This window comes from Culex quinquefasciatus, chromosome 3 (assembly GCF_015732765.1).
Source record: "Culex quinquefasciatus strain JHB chromosome 3, VPISU_Cqui_1.0_pri_paternal, whole genome shotgun sequence".
NCBI classification, from domain to species: domain Eukaryota; kingdom Metazoa; phylum Arthropoda; class Insecta; order Diptera; family Culicidae; genus Culex; species Culex quinquefasciatus.
The window spans coordinates 7,642,947-7,657,249 of NC_051863.1; the positions used below are offsets into that span (position 1 = coordinate 7,642,947).

The following is a 14,303-nucleotide window of genomic DNA, read 5'->3' on the forward strand; positions in this document are numbered from 1 at the left end:
AATTCGAAAAGCCTGTTACAATACCAAATCCATGTTCTCAACATTCCACTACCACCATATTACTTGAAATCTTGGATTACATATTGTCAAAACACTTTTGAGCATTTGTGAGGTAAGCTCAAGTGGCCAAAATAAGACACAAACAAAAATAAATAAAACGCAACAAATTAAATATCTAGCAAAACATTGTAATAACATGTTTCTCTATGGCTCAAAAGTTGCGGATTTTTGTCCCCTTAAACATATCAAAAAATCTCGAAAATAAAAAAAAACTATTTTGGGAAATTGAGTTTTAGTGAAAAAAAAGTTGAATAAAAAATCTGCATTTTTTTTCCGTGTACCTATTTTTTCTCAATAGTCCTCAACAATACCTACAACTTTGCCGAAGACAACAAATTGATCAGAAAATTCACTTAAAAGTTATAGCTGTTTGAATACGTAAGCACCATTTTTATATGGACAGCTGCCAAAATTGTATGGAGACTTGTATGGGTGAACCAATGACACAAAATCGCTTATTTGATCATAGGGAAGACCCCCACAAAGTTTGAGCCAAATAAAAAAATACAAAAAAATAAAAATGGTCAAAATCGGCCGATTTCGTAGAGAGTTGCTCAAATGGTAAATATTCAAAGAAATGAATCAAGATAAACGCGTTTTATTATACTTGAAATTGAAAGTAGAAAACATGAAAACAAGAAATTGTCATTAACATTTTTATAAATAACCCCAGTAAAAAATCCGATGGTAAAATCGCATGCAAAAGCATGCACATCACCTTCGTCAAAAAAGACACTTAATATTACACGCTGCATGTACAATTTTTGTTAACACAACAAAAAAGTTGCAACCGACGGGACTCAAACCCAGCACCTACAGTAAGGACTGACGCCTTAGCCCGCTCGGCCATCAGACCGATGAAAAATGGAAAGGATAAAGGAATATGTGAGCTTCACATTTCGGTCAAGTAGGTTTCCCATACTGATGGGCTACATATTTCAGAGTGTAATACACAGAATTTCATAAAATAATTCCATTACACGCAGCTGGATTACTACTTTATTTGCTGTGTTATACACAGTTTAAAAAATTGTAATATTCAAATCAAATTCAATTTTACTGGCGAATAATCAGGTAACAATTGATTAAATTTACGTTCCTAATAGAGATTTGGATTCCTTTCAGCGATGTTTTACATAAAATTCATGTTGAAACTGTTACAGCTAATACATTTGTTTTAGCCAGAACAAGACAAAAACAAACTGAATTTGGTAAAGAAAAGGGAGCGACAGAGAGAGAGAGAAAAGCTTAAAACTAACTAGCACAGCAAAATTGTATCCTTTATAGATGTGCTTGATCATCAGTTCCCCTAAGGCCAGGAATTGTTCCGATCAGACAATTCAGACAGAAAAAATGTAAAATTTACATCTTTCACATGTGCAATTTTCTACGAAATGAAACTTTTTTTTAGTTTTCGTTTAAGTTTTTCGTATTTTAGGCATACGAATGCCATTTTGCATCATCAGTTCGCCCGTATCATGTCCACTAGGGTGGATGCTTTTCTCCATGCATTTCGACGATTTATCCCATACAAACTTCAAGAGCATAGCGGGTGGGGTTCCCGTGGTCAGAATGAGCTCAACTTTGGAATTTAGCCTAGTGTTGGGTCAATCTTTTAGCCACCAAGAAGTCCGGTTTTGGAACACCCTAATGTATATATGCAAATTTGGCAGATGTTCATACTGAAATGGCAGATTTTGCCGCTTTTATTAAAATAATGTTGTCATTAAAATTAATTAAAAAAAACACAATTTATATTTTCTTACATGTTTCAGAAAACATAAAATGCAATCTTTTCAGAAAATGTAAGACATGCAAAAAATCTTATGATTATAATTATTGCAAACATAAATAAATAAAATAAATAAAATATTTTTTTAGTTTTTGATATTTTTAATTGTTATTGTTGCCTTTCGTTACGAAAATTTCGGCTCTAAGTATTTGAATCTTCAATTAGTGTGACAGTTTCTTGGGTAAAAGTGTGTGTGTGTGTGTGTGTGTGTGTGTGTGTGTGTGTGTGTGTGTGTGTGTGTGTGCAACCAACCAAACGGAACCACGCGGTCGCTTCTTACAAATTGAGTTGTTTCCATGTATTTCTAGATCTACATTCTATACATGCAAATAACTCGCATAGGCATTTGGAAGGTGTTAGCTCTGCCGAGCTTCGGTGACCCATTTCTACGCTGGCTAGCCGAGCGCGAGGTACTTCAGCTTTGTCGACAAGCCCCGCCCTGAAGAACGTTTGCACCAATCGGATTCAAACGTTATTTAGAACTTCCGAACTACAGGGTGACGACTCTCGAGGTTTTCAATTTCCCGGGAATCGAGAATTGAGTTTTGCTATTTCCCGGGAATTCCCGGGACCCGGGATTTTTTTAACTAGCCAATAGAGTCAATAACTTAAAAAGAAAAGTAAAAAAAAAACGTTTCTTTTAATGAATTCAGATACAATTAATTCATACTAATCCAATGAAATGTAAATTTAAGTAACCATTGTTTTAAGGAACTTTTTCTTCATTTAAATTTTTTACCTCAATCTACAAATACAAAATCGTTTCTTGAGCCTTTTTGGGACTCGAAATTGCAGTTTAAAATGTTTACGAATCTTCATTCGCACTGAGTGATTTTTCAAAAGTTGGACAAACTTATTATTAGATTTTTTGAAAGTAAAAATATAACTAATATATAATTTTCCATTTATGCAATATGGCATTTTTGCAAAATGATAAATAACGACACAACGTAAAAACTTTAATTTGATTTTTTCCTTCTTAAGATCAACTGTAAATGTTCACAATAAGCGCACACTAACTTTACAAATAATGCCTTATTTTTATTCCCAACATAAATATAATTTAATATGCAAAACACAAAATTACTTATTGACATCAAAAAAGGAAATTGCCTCGATACAGCGAGAATTAAATAAACAAGATTATGATTTTTTCTATGCTTGATAGAGGATATGGAAATCAAACTTATCTTGAAAAGGTTTTCCTGCTTAAAAATAATAAATATTTCATTCCTGGTGTGTTACTGCTTTCAAGGTAAATTTTGGGGTCCACATTTTTTGGTTACTCTCAATTATAGTTATTAGAATTTTTTTAAAGTTTAAATTTACACTTTTAGAATAAGAAGATTAGAGAAGCATTGGTTTATTCAAATTTGAGAATCGAACATTGGACATCCAATATTCTAAACAATTTTGAATTTTTCAAATGTTTTTTTCTGATTAAATTTTTGATTTTGGGTCGATATTTGTAAGTATAAAATTTCCCGGGAGTCTCGACCAAATTTCCCGGGAATCGAGAGGTCCAAAAATGGCCGATTTCCCGGGAAATTTTTCCCGGGAATTCCCGCTCGTCACCCTCTATTCCGAACCCTTGTCAAATGGACAAGGACCCAGCGCGTATATAGTTGATGGTGGTAACAGTATTCTTAATTCCAGTCATAGCTCACCAAGTCGCGATGGCCTAGTGGTTAGCATTTTTGCTTACCAATCCAAAGGACGGGGGATCGAACCCCGACTCGAGCGACTTTGATTTTTCGTACATGTTCAGAGTTTCAAGATTTATATTTCCTATACTTTCTCGTTGGGAGCAGATGGGAATCGAACCCAGGACCATTCGCTTACAAAGCGAACACCGTAACCAGTCAGCCACGGCCGCTCCTTACCAACGAAATTTGATGATCCATCTCTAAAAATTTCGGGAAATAGCCCTTTTTTAACTTTCCGTTTATTACCCAAAATCTCTTGAAAAAGTATACCGTGGGACAATTGTAGATAAATTTTATACTGGCATTTAAATATTTGAAATTGCATTTTCTATTCTCAAAGCAAATTAAATACTACAATTTGTTGGTAATTCAATGAATTATGGAACGGTTCTTTCAAAACACCGGAGTTTCAAATAGAACCTCGTTCGCTCTTTTTAGTGAATCGGCTCTTTGAGCGGCTCGCTCTTTTTTTGCCCACCTCTACTCTATGACAATAATAAGATCACCTCCGATCTACACCGTCATTTAGATAATATTTTCCCTAAATTAAGTTTACAAGTGCTGTTTGCAATGCTCACGAAACCATGAAAGCTTATAATTCTATTAATTCCAGTTGAGTATCAACGTCAGCGAAGCGTCACACCGCACCACTGCCACAGGGCGCGGAAAGGTGGCAAAGTTGCACCGTAATCTTCTTCATGTTCGCCTTATTGCCACCGTTGATGGTTATTATTTTGGTTTAGCAACAACAAACACCCAGCTGGATGAATCATCAACCGACTCGGCACATGCCGCATTCGTTCTCTGGTACAAGATACTTATGGTTCTAGCATTGGTGAAGACGAACTCTGAGTCACCATTTTTGCCTTTTACCGCAGCTCATTTTCCAATAAAGACATGCGTTTTGTGTTGAATTGAACTTTTGCATTAAATTTCAATCGAAAAAGAAAACAATATTTTATACAATAACTCAAATCCAAAGACCCTGACCAGTTGTAGAAATCCGGCCAATCGCAAAACGGTGTTCAAGGTTTCTGACGAAGTTCGAATCGAAAGGGAAAAACTAATTGCAAAACAATGTTGTGTTGTGGTTGGCGTTGTTGCTGTTATTCAGCTGACGATGGTGAGGCAATTGCAGCAAAGAGCTGAATGCTTGTACGGAGGGGCCAGCTAATGCTGGTGTTTGTTTGGCGCAGAGATTGTTTTGTTACGCTATTTTAATCGGTATTATAACAGCTAGGCGCACTAAGGGGGTTGATTTCAGGTGTTAAGTAACGATTAATGTACTGAACATAAGTTATTGGTTATTACTACACCGGTGTTTGCTTTGGAGTGGTAATTTTTCTAATACCAAAATAGTTTGCAAAAAAATGAATTTCTCCTTAGTAGCATTGTAAATAAGACTTGTTTAGTTTATAAGTTCTAGCTGCAACAATATTGATTCCGTAGACATAAACTAGATACGATCCAATACGACCTTAAACTTCGTCCACACACACGTTGCAGTGAATCCATACAAAAGACCTTGTTTATGCAACCATTTGCACCTGACATTGTTGCCATCAGTGATATTGAACTGAATTCCGCTCGCTGACGATAGTCAGGATGTCTCACGTGCAGTTGCACATTTATTGCTAGAAAGCCCCGTCCGTCCATCACCGTCCGCTCTCCACTCTGTCGCTGTCAAAAACATCCATCGAAGTGGAGTGGCATATGCGTCATACGAAAAGCACACCACACCACTACTGCCCCTGTTCGCATAAATGTCCCATCTGCATTTTCATCGTTTTTGAGTTATTGGTGCAGTTTTGTTCAGAATCGCGAGATCTTTAAGAAGAGCCTATAACATCCAGTACTTTGTTCTAGAAATCAGGAGTAAATCCAGTTTTTTCGTGAAAACTTAACACGTAACCTTATGTGTGGGACAAACTTCACATGCGTTTTTCTCAGCTTGCTGTTTTTGCATATGGGACATTTATGTGAACATGGGCTGACTAGGTCTCCGCAAGGTTTGCCTGGTCTGCAAGTTTTCTTTTTGCTGCGGCGGGCAGACGACTCAACTTTCCACCTCATTGGACTTTGTCGTCATACTCAATGCTGTAGGGGAGAACTGGCTGCAGTGAGGACCATGCAAAAACCATTTTTTAATCTTATAATCTGTATTGAAGAACTTTTTGAGACGTGATTTTCTTAAGTTATTCAAAATTTCTACAAATTCAAACAACTTTGCTCCGCTACGACAACCCCGACGACTTTGGAAGTAGGTTAAGCATTACAGAGAGAAAGAGGCAGTCAGTGTCAAGTATGAACATTATTTTGGAATTGCAGACAATGTGAAAGCGCGACGGTGCAAACAACACTCTGTGGGGTCAATGTCAATGTCGGCAGATCTAAAAGCGTCTGTTCGAGAATCTTTGCACTCGATGACCCACTTTTTTTTTGGGCTGATGACAGCAATTTAGATATATCCAGTATCTACCGACGAATCTGGCTTAGATTTATATCAAACCCATTACGCTCTGACTCGGCTAATTACAAAATGAGTTCACTGAATTTCTTAAGAGAACGTCGTCTTAACGTAGAGCGAAATCCCCTGCGAACTGGTGACACTATACATTCTGCGGAATCTCGGTGTACGAACCGAAAAAGAAAAAAAGAGCACAGAAGACAACGAATGAACTCGGTGGTCGGCAGACGACGCCGGTAATTGGGTCAAGTCATAAGATGTAGATCTTTTTTTTGCTGTTTTTTGCAATTATTCGCTCTACTTTTAACCCAGACACGGCCGCTTCGGAGCTCGCAAGTGGATTATAGCTGCAGAAGTTTATGCGAACTGGAAGATACTCAGCAAGAATTTTAACACATCATGCGAGGTATTTATTCGTTAGATACAAGTACCGTCATCAGGGGTGAGATTGGGTCATACAAATTTCTGCATTTTTGTACGACCCAATGTCACCCCTGATGACGGTACAAAATTGAATGTAAATATTCCAAAATCTGTATAATGGGTTGAAATTTTCCGATTAGTTTGTGTTTCAACAAAACTAATCAGAAAAATATACTCTTAAACTAATAATTATAAAGATACAGCCACTCAAAACTAAAAATTAAACATAAAAAACATAGCATTCATGAGCAATTCTCTACAAAACCGGCCGATTTCGACCATTTTTATTTTTTGTATTCAGGGTTGTTACGGGAGAGTCGAAAAAAAATCCGCGCCAAATCCGCGCCGACCTATAATCCGAAACCGCGCGAAATCCGTGACATATAGAAAAATATCGCGACCAACATTTAAGAAATTTTATTTTTTAATGAAGAAAAACTAATTCAGAAAGTATTTGATAAAAATCTCGTTTTATGTTTTATGAAAGCAATAAATCCATTTAAAAAAAATACTTCAAGAGACGGCCAAGGCAAGGGTCATGAAAAAAAATCTTCAAAAAAGAAAATACAATACTTGAAAACCTAAAATTTAACTTCAAAAATATAAGCTCAAACATAAATCAAAATCTAATATTTTAATATGATAAAAAAATTATTTTCGAAAGTCAAAAAAATCAAAATCTAGGAATTTTTATACAGTTTTAAATCCAAAATCCTCGCTTAAATTTCACTCCGAAAGAAATTTAATTTCCGATAAATATTTAAAATGTTTTTTTTCTCATAATTTCAAAATCCTAACATAAAAGATGACTTCAAAAATTGTGGCATTCAAGAATTTAAAAATTTAAGAATTGAAGAATTTAAGAATTTAGGAATTTCAGAATTGAAGAATTGAAGAATTGAAGAATTGAAGAATTGAAGAATTGAAGAATTTAAGAATTTAAGAATTTAAGAATTTAAGAATTTAAGAATTTAAGAATTTAAGAATTTAAGAATTTAAGAATGTAAAAATTTAAGAATTTAAGAATTGAGGAATTTAAGAATTCAAGAATTTAAGAATTTAAGAATTTAAGAATTTAAGAATTTAAGAATTTAAGAATTTAAGAATTTAAGAATTTAAGAATTTAAGAATTTAAGAATTTAAGAATTTAAGAATTTAAGAATTTAAGAACTTAAGAATTTAAGAATTTAAGAATTTAAGAATTTAAGAATTTAAGAATTTAAGAATTTAAGAATTTAAGAATTTAGGAATTTAATAATTTAGGAATTTAAGAATTTTAAAATTTTAGAATTTAATAATTTAAAAGCTTAAGAATACTAAAATTATTTCAGATTTGAGAAATATTTTTTGTTTTTTTTTCTATATTGTTTTGAATTTGATATTTTTTAGTTTTTAAACTATTACTTTTTTATTTTGATTTTTTCTAAATCTTCAAATTTTTGATTACTAAAGCTTTTGGTATTTTAAATCTCAGATTTCAAAAATTTTGAATTTAGAAATTTCAGATTTTTTAAATTACAATTTTAGAAATTTCGAAAATAAATTAGTAGGTACATATTTTGTTTTTTTTTTGTTAATAAAAACTATTAAAACAAAAAAAAAGTTTCGAATTTTTTAATTTCTGAAGCTTTGAATTTGGAATGTTCGGATTTTTTTTTATTTTCGCCAAGAATGTTTAAATTTAGGAAAAAAATGTTTCTACCGATTAAGTTCTATCTAAAATTCGAAAGTGGAGGCCAGCTTCTGTTACGTCCTATCAAGCTCATATTTGGCGCCCACCAGAACAAGCCCCAATAATAGTTTTTGTTACACATTCTAATGTCTATATCTACGGGAAAAGTTTGTAATATTTGATTTACCACATTAAAAATTAAATAAATCCAGTATAAAATTAAAAATAAATAAGGTTAAAAATCATTACTCAAAACTCAAATGAAATTAAATATTCAGAGAAATGACAAGAAACATATAAAAAATAATTTCTACATAATCTTCATCTTCATTTTTCGACGTTTTGTACTAAAACAATACAAACAAACAGTTTCAGAAGAAAATTCAATTAATAAAAAATATGAAATTCATGCACCCAAAGGAAAAAACAATTTTTCGTAATTCCTGATAATATTTTTCTTAATAACTTGAAAGTAATTTTTTTTCTCTCAATTAACTTATTTATCAAAATTGCCATCCGCGCGAAATCCGCGCCTGAGCAAAATTAGCCAGCAAATCCGCGCCAGATCCGCGCTATCCGCGCGAAACGCGCCATCCGCGCGATCCGCGCCGTCCGTAACAACCCTGGTATTTTTTTATTTGGCTCAAACTTTGTGGGGGCCTTCCCTATGACCAAAGAAGCCATTTTGCATCATTAGTTTGTCCATATAAATTTCCATACAAATTTGGCAGCTGTTCATACAAAAATGGTACGTAAATATTCGAAAATCTGTAACTTTTGAAGGAATTTTTTGATCAATTTGGTGTCTTCGGCAAAGTTGTAGGTATTGTTAAGGACTATTTAGAAAAAAGGTACACGGAAAAAAATTTCCCGATTTTATTAACTTTTTCACAAAACTCAAATTCCCAAAATACGTATTTTTGATTTTCGAGATTTTTGATATGTTTTAGGGACAAAAATCCGCAACTTTTGAGCTATAGAGAAACATGGTCTTTGCCGCCGAGTTATGATTTTGAAAAACTGGTGATTTTTGGAAAAATCGAAATTTCATACATAAAATTTTTTTGACCTCATTTTTATGCAAAATTATTTGCAATCGAAAATTTCTACAGATTTCCAGCGAAATAGCTTGCAGTTTTTCGATTTTTAAAATAGTGACCATGAGTGACCATTTCTTAATATGTTTGAAAAGTTCAGAAAATTTGCTATAAAATTGTCAAGAGACATCGAAGATTGGACCTCTGGTTGTTGAGATACAGCGGCTAAAGAAAAGAAACACGAAAATTGAAGTTTCTGTCTAAACGATTTTTTAATGACGATATCTCAGCAACTAATGGTTCAATTTTCAATGTTAATACATGAAACATTCGTAAAATTTTCCGATCTTTTCGAAAAAAATATTTTGAAAAAAATTAAATCAAGGCTAACATTTTAAAAGGGCCAAACATTGAATATTATGCCCATTTGAAATGTTAGTCTTGATTTAAAAATTTTCAAAATATTTTTTTCGAAGAGATCGGAAAATTTCACGAATGTTTCATGTATTAACATTGAAAATTGAACCATTAATTGCTGAGATATCGTCATTAGAAAATCGTGGGCTGTTTGGGTGCGACTTAGAAAACTTCAATTTTCGTGTTTCTTTTTCTTTAAGCCGCTATATCTCAGCAACCCGAGGTCCAATCTTCAATGTCTCTTAGACAATTTTATAGCAAATTTTCTGAACTTTTCAAAAAAAAATATTTTTAGAGATGGTCACTCATGGTCACTATTTTTAAATATCGAAAAACTGCAAATATTTCGCTGAAATCAAACTTTCGGTGGCTATATCTTGAAAACGGGGCCCTTTATCAAAAAATCTGTAGAGTAATTTTCGATTGCAAATTCAATTTTGCATAAAAAAATGAGGTCAAAAAAATTTTATGCATGAAATTTCGATTTTTTCCAAAAACCACCAGTTTTTCAAAAAATCATAACTCGGCGGCAGATTTTTTGACCATGTTTCTCTATAGCTCAAAAGTTGCGGATTTTTGTCCTCTAAAACATATCAAAAAATCTCGAAAATCAAAAAATACGTATTTTGGGAATTTGAGTTTTTGTGAAAAAAAGTTAATAAAAAAATCGGGATTTTTTTTCCGTGTACCTATTTTTTTCTAAATAGTCCTTAACAATACCTACAACTTTGCCGAAGACACCAAATTGATTAAAAAATTCCTTCAAAAGTTACAGATTTTCGAATATTTACGTACCATTTTTGTATGAACAGCTGCCAAATTTGTATGGAAATTTATATGGACAAACTAATGATGCAAAATGGCTTCTTTGGTCATAGGGAAGGCCCCCACAAAGTTTGAGCCAAATCAAAAAATACAAATAAAATCCATTTCCGGTTTTGGTAGAGAATTGCTCTCATGTTCCTATAAATTCTTTTAAGAAACATTGAAGACTGGTCTATTTACTCCTGAGATAATCTGAACAATCGTCATATTTGCAAAGTTAAAAAACGAATCAGTTGTTAAGTTTTCTCACCCCCTCGAAAAAAATATTTAGAAATTTTAACACAACTAATATTTGAAAAGTGAATAAAATTAAACTTTCGGGCTTCTTGAAATTTTCGTCTTGATTCATATATTAAAAAAATTGACTATTGATTAAAAAAATCTGTATTTAACAAAAACCGAAAACTGTAGCTTGAGAAAATTAAAAAAAGTCTATAAGAACAAAGTAAAAAAATCCGATGGTAAAATCGCATGCAAAAGCATGAAAATCAGCTTCGTCAAAATAAACACTTAATATTAAACACTGCATGTACACTTTTTGCAAACACAAAAAAATAGTTGCAACCGACGGGATTCAAACCCGGCATCAACGGTAAAACTGGCGCCTTAGCCCACTCGGCCATCAGACCGATGCAAATTGGATAGGATAAACGCATATATGAGCTTGACATTTCTGTCAAGTAGGTTTCCCATACTGATGGGCTATAGGGGCGTGGCGTTACATCGTGCTGCCATCTGGTTTTTTTTAAGTGCAAAAATGGAAAAGTGGTGAATCATCGTCTAGAAAAATGAAGTCGATAAAGTAGTCGGTTTCGATTTAGGAAAAGTAGAAAACGTGGTCTAAAAATTGCTACGCCATCTCCCTATTATTCAAAGTGTAATATTACATAAAACTTCATAAAAAAATGCAAAATTTTCTTTACACCTAGGCATTATACAAGCAGCTGGATTGAAAATTGGCAAAATGTAAATGAATTGATGAAAATGTTTTTTTTTTACATTTACGTTTTTGCCGATCTGTGGTCTCAAAATTCAAAATTTGTAAAATGATAAAAAAAAGTGTTTATTTGATTAAAATGCAAAAATAAGCGTGTTACAGTGGGCGAAATGGTACCCAAAATCGGACTTAATTGAATGCGGCTGGTTCCCGGGTATGAAAAATAGTGTTTCTTAAGTAAAAAAAAAATCCGGAGAATCGATTGGTGACGGTTACATCCACCGAACGAAACGGACAAGTGTCCATTTTGCCTTGAATTTCTAAGACATTTTCACATAAGTTAAGTGCAGGTCCCACGATTGGAAGCTCGGGACGTGGAATTGCAGGTCTCTCAGATTTGACGGGAGTATCCGCATACTCTCCGACATATTGAGGGTCCGCAAGTTCAGCATCGTAGCGTTGCAGGAGGTTTGCTGGATAGGCGCGGAAGAGGTACGAGAGTACAAAAGATTGGGTTGTAGAATCTACCAGAGCCGCGGCAAGAAAAAGAGGCTCGGGACAGCCTTTATAGTGTTGGGCGAAATGCTCGATCGTGTGATTGGGTGGACCCCGATCACCGACCGAATGTGCGTGTTGAGGGTTAAGGGCCGTTTCTTCAACATCAGCATCATAAACGTGCACAGCCCGCACTCAGGAAGCGAAGATGACGAGAAGGACGCATTTTACGAGCAGCTGAACTGGACGTACAACAGCTGCCCAAAACATGACGTCAAAATCGTAATCGGAGATTTTAACGCTCAGGTTGGCCAGGAGGAGGAATTCAGACCGGTGATAGGAAAGTTCAGCGCCCACGTACGCACGAACGAAAACGGCCTGCGACTGATCGACTTCGCCACCTCCAAAAATATGGCCGTACGAAGTACCTGCTTCCAGCATAACCTCCGAGATAAGTACACCTGGAGATCGCCACAAGGAACGGAATCGCAAATCGACCACGTCGTAATCGACGGTAGACACTTCTCCGACATCATCGACGTCAGGACCTATCGCGGCGCCAACGTCGACTCGGACCACTATCTGGTGATGGTGAAAATGCGCCAACGACTTTCCCTGGCGAAAAGCGTTCGGTACCGCCGCCCTCCGCGGCTGGATCTGGAGCGGCTTAAGTTACCGGAAGTCGCATCCCGGTACGCGCATTCGCTGGAGGCTGCGTTGCCAGGGGAGGGTGAGCTGTTGGAAGCTCCCCTCGAGGACTGCTGGAGAAGCGTCAAGGCAGCCATCACCAACGCAGCGGAAAGCACCATCGGATTTGTGGAACGAGGACGACGGAACGATTGGTTCGACGAGGAGTGTCAAGCGATTTTGGAGGAGAAGAATGCAGCACGGAGGGCAATGCTGCAGTATAATCTCCGTGATTACGAAGAGGCGTATGGACAGAAGCGAAGGCAGCAGCACCAGCTCTTCCGGGAGAAAGTGCGCCACCACGAAGAGTTGGAATTCGAGGACATGGAGCAGCTGCATCGCTCAAACGAGACGCGCAAGTTCTACAAAAAACTCAACGGATCCCGCCAAGGCTTCACGCCGCGAGTCGAAATGTGCCGGGATAAAGATGGAGTGATATTGACGGACGAGCGCGAGGTGATCGACAGGTGGAAGCAACACTTCGATGAACACCTGAATGGCACAGAAGCAGAGGCAGGGGTCCAAGACGGCAGAAGAGAGGACTACATCGGTGCAGCAGGAGAAGGTGTGGAGCCAGTTCCCACGCTGAGGGAAGTTAAGGATGCCATCAAGAAGCTGAAGAACAACAAAGCGGCTGGGAAGGATGGTATCGGTGCAGAACTCATCAAGATGGGCCCGGAGAAGCTGGTGTTCTGTTTGCACAGTCTGATAGTCAGGATCTGGGAGTCAGAACAGCTACCGGAGGAGTGGAAAGAAGGAGTGATATGCCCGATCTACAAAAGGGGGACAAGTTAGATTGTGAGAACTACCGTGCCATCACAATACTCAACGCGGCCTACAAAGTGTTCTCCCAGATCCTCTTCAGCCGTCTATCGCCGATAGCAGAGGATTTTGTTGGAAGCTATCAAGCCGGATTCGTCGTGGGGAGATCGACGACCGACCAAATCTTCACTGTGCGACAAATCCTCCAAAAGTGTCGCGAGTACCAAGTCCCCACGCACCACCTATTCATCGACTTCAAAGCCGCGTACGACTCAGTCGATCGCGAAGAGCTATGGAAAATAATGGACGAAAACGGCTTTCCCGGGAAGCTGATAAGACTGACCAGAATGACGATGGATGGTGCTAGGTGTTGTGTGAAGATATCGGGTGCGGAATCGGACTCGTTTCCTTCACTAGGGGGGCTTCGGCAAGGCGATGGGATTTCTTGCCTCTGTTTCAATGTGGTACTGGAAGGTGTTATGAGACGAGCGGGCTTCAATATGCGGGGCACGATCTTCAGCAAGTCCAACCAATTCATCTGCTACGCCGACGATATGGACATTGTTGGCAGAACGCTCAAGGCGGTTGCTGATGCGTACACCGGCTTGAAGCGGGAAGCAGAAAAGGTTGGGCTAAGGGTGAATGTGGCGAAGACAAAGTACCTGCTGGCAGGAGGAACCGAGTCCCTTAGGGCTCGCATTGGACCGTGCGTTACGATCGACGGCGACGAATTCGAGGTGGTAGAGGAGTTTGTATACCTCGGATCGTTGGTGACGTCGGACAACAGCTGCAGCAGGGAAATTCGGAGACGCATCATCGCTGGAAGTCGTGCCTATTTCGGTCTCCACAAGAGCCTAAGGTCCCGGAAATTCTCCTACATACGAAGTGTTCCATCTACAAGTCGCTGATAAGACCGGTCGTCCTCTACGGGCACGAGACGTGGACAATGCTCGAGGAGGATCTACGAGCGCTAAGCGTATTCGAACGTCGAGTGCTCAGGACCATCTTCGGCGGCGTATTTGG

At 37.0% G+C, this 14,303-nt stretch overlaps 1 protein-coding gene across 6 annotated transcripts in view; it reads right to left on the reverse strand.

Annotated features, from left to right (window-relative positions):
- Window positions 1-14,303, reverse strand: part of LOC6051106 (F-box/WD repeat-containing protein 11) — a 68,855-nt gene that overhangs the window by 9,494 nt on the left and 45,058 nt on the right. The gene's annotated exons all lie outside the window — the stretch shown is intronic.